We start from the raw sequence: 9,310 nt of genomic DNA, 5'->3' as shown, positions 1-9,310 counted from the left end.
TTTTCAATGCCCAGTAGGCCTTATGCTCGAGCTCCGAAGGTAGATGACATCCCTTACCGTACACCAACTGAAACGGGGACATACCAAGTGGAGTTTTGTATGCTGTTCTGTAAGCCCAAACAGCTTCATCGAGCTTTAAAGACCAATCCTTCCTTGACGGACAAACAACCTTCTCTAGAATGCGCTTGATCTCTCTGTTAGACACTTCCGCTTGACCATTTGTTTGCGGATGATAGGCAGTAGCCACTCGATGATTCACATTATAATGCTGCATCATAGAAGTGAACTTACGGTTGCAGAAATGCGACCCTTCATCACTTATGATTACCCGAGGTGTTCCAAACATTGTGAAAATCTGCTTATGAAGAAAATTTAGCACTGCCTTTGTATCATTTGTCGGTAAAGCTTTGACTTCTACCCATTTTGATACATAATCGACTGCCAGCAAGATGTACTGATTATTACAAGATGAGACAAAAGGCCCCATGAAATCGATTCCCCAAACATCAAAGACCTCGACTTCAAGCATCACATTTAACGGCATCTCATCCTTTCTCGTCAAATTTCCTACTCTTTGGAAACGATCACACCTTAAAACAAACTGATGAGCATCCTTAAACAAAGTAGGCCAGAAAAAACCTGCTTGCACAATACGAGCTGCCGTCTTCTCACCACCATAGTGTCCACCATAAACCGTGGAGCGGCAGTCTCGTAATATCCCCTCCGTCTCACAGAACGGGATACATCTCCTGATGATCTGGTCAGCTCCCTGTCTAAACAAATATGGTTCATCCCACATATACCACTTCACCTCATGCAGAAACTTCTTCTTTTGAGCTGAGGTCAATTTAGGAGGCAGTACATTGCTGACGAGATAGTTTACAATATCTGCAAACCATGGTTCTTCCTCCTGAACTGCAAACAACTGCTCATCCGGAAAAGATTCATTGATTAATGTCCTATCTTGTGAAGTAGAATCGGGATTCTCCAACCTAGAGAGATGGTCAGCTACTTGATTCTCAGTACCTTTTCTATCCTTGATCTCTAACTCAAATTCCTGAAGTAAAAGCACCCAACGAATGAGTCTCGGCTTCGAATCCTTCTTGGAAACTAGATAGCGAATGGCCGCATGATCAGTGAATACTGTTACTTTAGTACCAAGTAGATAAGATCGAAATTTCTCGAAACCAAAGACTATAGCCAATAGCTCATTCTCAGTAGTGGTGTAGTTCATTTGGGCCCCATTTAAAGTCTTACTCGCATAGTAGACCACATGGAAGAGATTTTTCTTGCGCTGTCCCAGAACTGCACCTACCGCATAATCACTCGCATCACACATCATCTCAAATGGTTCTGTCCAATCTGGTGCTGTAATAACTGGTGCAGTGATCAAACTCTTCTTGAGAGTTTCGAATGCTGCCAAACATTCATCATCAAATTTGAAAGGCACATCTTTCTCAAGCAAATTGCACAACGGCTTAGATATCTTTGAAAAGTCCTTGATGAATCGCCGATAAAAACCCGCATGACCAAGAAAACTGCGGATTCCTTTCACAGAATTAGGTGGTGGAAGATTTTCAATGACTCCCACCTTGGCCTTGTCCACCTCCAGACCCTTGTTAGAGACCTTATGCCCAAGAATAATGCCTTCACGCACCATAAAATGACATTTCTCCCAATTGAGCACAAAATTAGTTTCCACGCACCTTTTGAGTACGACGCAAAGATTATTCAAACATTCATCATATGAATGTCCAAAAACGGAGAAGTCATCCATGAACACTTCGACATTATTTCCAATCATGTCAGAGAATATAGCCATCATACATCTCTGAAAAGTGGCCGGTGCGCCACATAACCCAAACGAAACTCTGCGAAAAGTAAACGTGCCAAATGGATAAGTGAAGGTAGTCTTTTCCTGATCCTCTGGTGCAATACAAATCTGATTATACCCTGAATAGCCATCCAGAAGACAAAAATACTCATGACCAGCCAACCTGTCAAGCATCTGATCAATAAACGGAAGAGGGAAGTGATCCTTCCTTGTGGCTTTGTTCAATTTTCTATAATCCATGCATACTCTCCATCCTGTAACTGTTCGAGTGGGGATGAGCTCATTCTTTTCATTTGCTACCACAGTGATACCTCCTTTCTTAGGTACATATTGTACGGGGCTCACCCACGAACTGTCAGAAATAGGATAAATGATGCCTGCATCCAGCCATTTCAGAATTTCTTTCTTCACCACCTCTTTCATGATGGGATTCAGTCTGCGCTGCTGTTCAACAGTCGGCTTACTACCTTCCTCTAGCAGAATTTTATGCATACAATATGAAGGACTTATCCCCTTGATGTCTGCTATGGTGCATCCAATAGCCGATTTGAATTCTCTCAAAATCCTTAAGAGCTTGTCTTCCTCACTACCTGAAAGGTCAGATGAAATAATAACAGGTAAAGTAGATGCATCACCTAAAAAAGCATACCTCAAGTGTTCAGGTAATGGCTTGAGCTCCAAGGTAGGTGCTTCCTCTATTGATGGTTTGAGCTTTCCTTCAGCATTCTTGAGGTCAGAAGTACCAAGAGATTCAAACGGCATGTCCAGCTTTCGCTTCCAGGGAGAAGCGTTCGGATATTGTAATTGCTCGTTGCCATCTTCATCATCGCTGTCAAAATCCCCCACTAAGGCCATTTCCAATGCATCAGACCTTAATATGCGATCGAGTTCCGAAGTAACCGCAGAATCAATCACATCCACTTTTAAGCATTCCTCATCTTCTGTAGGGAATTTCATTGCCTTAAAGACGTTGAAGGTCACATCCTGATCTTGTACCCGCATAGTAAGTTCACCTTTTTGCACATCTACCAAGGTACGGCCAGTAGCCAAGAAAGGTCTTCCCAAGATTATGGGAATCTTCTTATCTTCCTCAAAATCCAGAATAACAAAATCTGCAGAAAAGAAGAGCTTATCCACCTTGACTAGCACATCCTCCACTATGCCCCTTGGGTAAATAATGGAACGATCAGCCAATTGTAGAGACATGTATGTGGGTTTTGGATCAGGTAAATCCAGCTTTTTAAAGATCGACAACGGCATCAGATTAATGCTTGCTCCCAAATCACAAAGGCACTTGTCAAAAGTCAACTTGCCAATGGTGCAAGGAATGGTGAAGCTATCTGGATCTTTCAGTTTTGGCGGTAACTTTTGCTGTAGAACAGCGCTGCATTCTTCCGTGAGAGCAACGGTCTCAAGGTCATCCAGTTTCACCTTCCTTGAAAGAATACTCTTCATAAACTTCGCATAACTAGGCATTTGCTCCAGAGCCTCAGCGAAAGGTATATTGATGTGAAGTTTCTTGAACACCTCCAGAAACTTACTGAACTGTCTATCCAGCTTTTGTTGCTGCAATCTCTTAGGAAAAGGTGGTGGAGGATAGAGCTGTTTCTCCCTTGTATTACCCTCAGGCAGAGTGTGTTCAACAGTAGTCTTCCTTGGTTCCGCCGCTTTCTCCTTTTGCTTAGCTTCTTCATCTCTAATTTCAGCTTCTCCTTCTCTTGTTTTTTCAGCATCAGCAACTTTTCTAGACCTTAAGGTAATAGCCTTGACTTGCTCTTTAGCTTCCTTCCTGCCTGGTACTTCTGTGTCACTGGGAAGAGTGCCAGGTTGACGATTGAGCACTGTATTGGCTAATTGACCGATTTGATTTTCCAAGGTCTTGATAGAAACCGCCTGACTCTTGCATAACAGCTTAAGTTCCTCAAAATCAGCACTAGTTGGTGCAGCTGCACTTCCCTGTTGAGGATATGATTGCCTTTGAGCATACTACTGTGGTTGCTGGAATCCAGGTGGGTTAAACTGTTTACTCACTCCTTGCTGATATGGTGGTTGAATAGCATTCTGATTATTCCCCCAGCTGAAATTTGGATGATTTCTGTTGTTAGGATGATAGGTCGCTGGCAGAGGCTGCTGTTGTCGCTGATAATTATTCACATACTGAACAGATTCGTTGACAAGAGAACACTGATCCGTAACATGAGAACCTGCACAAAGCTCACAAACCATAGCTATTTGATTAACTCCATATGTAGCCAGAGAATCAACCTTCACTGATAGCGCTTGAAGCTGTGCTGCAATAGCGGTGGCTGCATCAACTTCCAGAATACCTGTTACCTTACCAGGCATCATCCTCTGAGTTGGGTTTTGATGCTCATTTGCAGCCATAGTCTCGATAAGATTATAAGCCTCCGTATAGCTTTTAGCCCATAAAGTGCCTCCAGCTGCTGCATCGAGCATGGGCCGAGATTGGGCCCCCAAACCATTATAGAAACCCGTGATCACCATCCAATCAGGCATTCCATGATGTGGACACTTTCTCAACATTTCCTTGTAGCGTTCCCAAGCTTTGCACATAGATTCTGTAGGTTGCTGCACAAACTGAGTAAGAGCACTCCTCATAGCAGCAGTCTTTGCCATTGGATAAAACTTCACCAGAAACTTTTGCGCAAGATCTTGCCACGTAGTGATGGACCCAGCTGGTTCAGAATGTAACCAGTCCTTAACTTTATCCCTTATCGAGAATGGAAAAAGCCTCAGCTTGATAGCTTCATCAGTCACGCCATTATACTTAAAAGTGCTGCAGATCTCGACAAAATTCCTTATGTGCATGTTGGGGTCTTCAGTCGCCGCTCCTCCAAAAGAAACATAATTCTGCACCATCTGAATAGTGCCCGGCTTGATTTCAAAGGTGTTAGCTTGAATGGCCGGATGAAGAATGCTTGACTGAATGTCATCAATTTTTGGCCGAGAAAAGTCCATGAGAGCTGGATCAGCTTGAACAATACGATCACCCATGTTTACTGGTTCTTTCCGCTCAGTTCCTGAATCCGAATCTTCAAAATCTAACTTCTCCGGAATATCAAGAACTTCGTCTGTCTCCTCGGCTGTATCTAAAGTCCTCTTGCGAGTACGAGAACGAGTTTGCATAAACGCTCGCTAAAGTACCTGAAACATAACCGGAAACAATAAGTAACTACTACGTCCTAATCACTGAGTCCTAATGACTAATGATGGTAAGTACATAAACTAAACAAATACGCCGAGTCCCCGGCAGCGGCGCCAAAAACTTGTTAGGGCGAAAACACACGCTAATATTCACGCAAGTATACGCGTTCGCAAGTAATATAGAATACTTTCTAGTTCGTTCCCACAGAGACTCAGACTAATTTATTGTCTAATTAAACTCACTCACCAATGTATGATTACTTCTCAATGTTAAGACACTAACACTTAGAATTGTTGATTAAATATTAACTACAATTAACTACTTAATTAATCACTTAATTAACACTTCAATTTATCAATAATAAAACACTCATGAGATCACAACTTCATTACTACTTCCTTCAATAGTCATTGTTAATTCCTTTAGCATGTGACAGTGATGATATTAATCGAATAACACGAAACTGATAAAAGCCAACTTTCATTGTACTAATACCATTCTACCAAACATCCACAATTAAGATAGAAGTTGAATAGTCATCAATTATGTTGAGTTCCTATATGTCTACAGAAATTGACAACACAACGATTTAAGCACAAGTTATTCCTTTAGATTACATAGGGCAAATAAAACGGTTGGAGTTACCCACTAATCATGCACAACGTACATGAACCTATGCTAGCATGGCAAGTTCTAAATCTCAAGATCCATCGTCGCTTCACAAGAGATTAACACCCTATCTTATATGTTCGCGACGCACATAAGACGTATACGCACAACCAATACTAGATATCATACAATCATCACACACTAAAGTATTAAACAATTAACTAAAGAATTCCATAGTAAATCCGTTGCAACCCCATGATCACGATTAGCCCATAATAGCACTTATCGTCATCATGGGTTCATATGAAATCATGATAAACAAACACAAGAAAATAATAACTAAACTAATTATATTAAATCAGAGTACATCACAAGAGTAAATAGGTTCAAAGTAAGAAAACTAGCGTCCAACTTTACAACGAAACAAGAATCACAAGAAAATATGCTTCCTCTTCGTTGCTGTGTACTAAAACGGTCTTCTTCCTTATCTTCTTCGCTCCTTGCGTAATACCACGATTCTCTCCCTTAAAAACGTCTCCAAATCTACTTATATAATAGTCCCATAAAACTCAGATTACATAGAAGTGGAATCCAAACAGAAATAGAAGTCCTAAAACAAATTATCTTTTTTTCCCGACCCTGCGCGGCCGCTCAGCATAGCTGAGCGGGCGCTCAGCTTTCTGCGCGGCCGCTCAGGACCCTTCTGGAAAATTCCTGAGTTTGCTCCGTTCCTTCTCCGTAATCTGCCCATTTCTTCCCTCTCTCAATGATGAAGACATGCCAAGGCTTATTCTTGATGATTACTCCTCCGAAATGCAACTAATACCCTGAAATACATAAACACTAGAAAAATGCATCAAATACACAAAATACTTGATTTCAATGCATCAATTTAAGCCATTTTAAGGTGTTCTAAGTGGTATAAAATGCCACTTATCAACAATATCCTGGATAACCACACCACAAATACAACCCACAAGTCATTTCAATATTCTTATCCATCTCAAACTTTTCCATTTAACATGAAAAGAAGTAATTCTGCCTTGACTTGCAGTTATACTATCAAAATAAACCTACCTTGACATGCAGCTAACCTATTAAAAATAAACTTGCCTTGAAAGTGATTATCCAACTAAAAATGACATTAACTTACAATTAAATAATTTAGCATCACAACTTCAACTCAATTAAACACTTAAATAAATCACCTTGCACATTTATATGACTCAAAAGTCATTTATAAAAATACCTGATCTTTGTCTTGGCATCACTAACTAAATAACCCTCTATAGCTTTCATTCTTTAACTAATTAGAAGTGAGTTTTCAAACGTGATCGAGACCGACATACAAAATGATGAGTTACAAGTCAACTCCTCGAGACTCCTTATTCCGTGGTCCCTGCTTTAATATTTTTAATAAATTGAAATTCAACATTTAAATATGAAATAATTTCTAATACCATCTTTAGTGTCATACCCACCCATTAATATATTTTGGTTCGAAATAAGTATTCTAACAAAGCCAAGTGCTAATCTAAACTTAGAAGAAACCAGGTTTGGAAATTCTACGCAACTTGCAATCTAATAATTTTCATAAATCTGAAAATCATCGATTGAGTATAAAACCTCTTTTGTTGCAAAACTAATCAACATATATTTTTGTCACAAAAATTTTGAATTAAAAAAAAAATATCAGTTTTACTAGGCCAAGTATCGACCAAAATTTGTTAAAAAAAACAGAGATGTCAGTTTGGTACCACTCACACTCAAACATTTTTAGTAAATCAAAAATTTAATATTTTTACATGAAATTTTTCTAGGATCACCCTGTATCACCCCTCTATCTACAGTAAAAATTTTAGATTAATAATAAACCAGTTTAAAAGGTTGAAACACTGCCTCAAAGTCAGCAACCCGAGAGGTTTGGTTGCTCTGCGCAAGCTTCACTAAAACCTTAATATCTCATAGCTTGCTAATCGGAATGACCTGAAATTTTCGAGGACTTAAACTAGACTCCGAATAGAACATAATATACACAACCTCACTGCCTAGAAAAAGAAGCAAGATACCTAGATTTCTAACCAAAAACAGAGGCATAACATCATAGTCAAAACTACTATGTACATATGCCATTTAATCGATTATCTCCTAACTCAATTTATAAAATCTAGAAATTCATTTTTTAGTATTTGTTATAGACTTCAGAGAGCACATAATCACATAGGAAATACACACAAGATTGGAACTTATCCCCACAACAGAGCTACAAAAACAGGGCAAGGCAGTCTCCAACAAAGATTTTAACACAACCTATTTAAAAATAAAAGTTAGGACTATGAATATACTAAAAAAGTCAACCATAGGTTCAGACCCATAATTTTCTGAAAATTATCTATAACAATACTCAAGCAAGAATATCAACTAAATAATCAAAATAACTACTTACCGAATCAAAACTCATAATTGGAAAAGTTTAAAATCTGAAAAATTATTGAATACAACATACAAACATCAAATCAACGTTTTTATGATCTTCAAGGCTCAAACACGCATCACCACCCACCACTAACTTACCGGAGCATTGCCAGTGGCTGCAGAATTCTGACGGTGTCCTAATTGGGGTTTCTGCTTTGGAACTCCACCGATTCAAGAGTAAAACTTCTTACCCGAGTTCAATTCACCAAAAACTGTAGTTTTAGTCAAAAATTGAACCCATCACAAAAAGGGTTTTGAAAATCCAAACTATAAATATGATTATACACACAAGGAAGGGATGAGATACCGAAAGTAGCTGGAAGCAACTAGAGCCCAAAACCGCAGGAACCTTGGAGTTTTGTAAAGAAGAAAGATAAAAAACGAGAGAGATGAGAGAGTTCTAGAGTGCAAGAAAGAGAGAGCTGAGTGTACGGGGTGGGTGAGGGGTTTGGGTAGTAATAGGATTTCATCTAAAAAGCAATTCTTTTATTTTGTTTAATAAACAAAAACTATATGAGTAATATACACCTCCTGGTAATGGTTTGATAATATATCATAAAAATAAATATTTTATTTTTAAAAATGTAAATAATAAAATTAGATTCCCCCCCATATTTTTAAAATAATTTTTGAATGTGTACTTAATATAATATCGATTTTACAAGAATTGGACTTTTTAAAAGAGTAAAGATTGTAAAATCATTTTAAAATACTAAATGCTTCAAATAAATTCAACTTATATTTTTAAAAAGTCTCTACTAATATTCTAGAAATAACGAAACAAGTTTCATGACTTTTATGTATATTAGTTATTTTATATGCATTTTAGAGGATACCGAGTCGATAAACACAATAACAATTATAAAATTATTTTAAAATACATATTCCTTAAAATAAATCGAACTACCATTTTTAAAGAATTCACTGAAGTATTCTAGAGATTATAAAACAATTCTCATAATTATCATCTCTCAATAATTTATCAATAATTTTAAAGGCATTAAAAACTCCATTTTTCACATAATAATTCAGTTAAAAAATTCATTTTAAATAAAACTGATAATACAGACCAACATGTACAAACCACATAAGCATGTAATCACCATATACACATAATTTCATATCCGACAATCATGCCACACATGTTTTTCAACTAACCATATATTTTATTATAATAATAAACACGTAATACAAGTCGCGAAAATCCCGGGTATTATACCATGTTC

At 38.1% G+C, this 9,310-nt stretch overlaps 1 long non-coding RNA gene and 1 other non-coding gene across 2 annotated transcripts; one reads left to right on the top strand and one right to left on the bottom strand.

Annotated features, from left to right (window-relative positions):
- The first annotated feature begins 4,349 nt into the window (after window positions 1–4,349).
- On the top strand, window positions 4,350–4,456 carry LOC141715973 (small nucleolar RNA R71). The gene has a single exon (XR_012572711.1). It is a non-coding gene; the product is annotated as a small nucleolar RNA R71 (small nucleolar RNA).
- Window positions 4,457–6,074: 1,618 nt separating this feature from the next.
- LOC141710948 (uncharacterized) lies at window positions 6,075–8,504 on the bottom strand. The gene is made up of 3 exons (XR_012571149.1): window positions 8,392–8,504; window positions 8,184–8,296; window positions 6,075–6,436 (listed from the first exon to the last, which is right to left on the bottom strand). It is a non-coding gene; the product is annotated as an uncharacterized LOC141710948 (long non-coding RNA).
- Between the last annotated feature and the right edge of the window lie 806 nt (window positions 8,505–9,310).

Source organism: Apium graveolens, chromosome 3 (genome assembly GCF_009905375.1).
Source record: "Apium graveolens cultivar Ventura chromosome 3, ASM990537v1, whole genome shotgun sequence".
Taxonomy (NCBI): Eukaryota; Viridiplantae; Streptophyta; class Magnoliopsida; order Apiales; family Apiaceae; genus Apium; species Apium graveolens.
The sequence above is the reverse complement of the archived record's forward strand: the minus strand, read 5'-3'. Positions and strand labels throughout refer to the sequence as shown.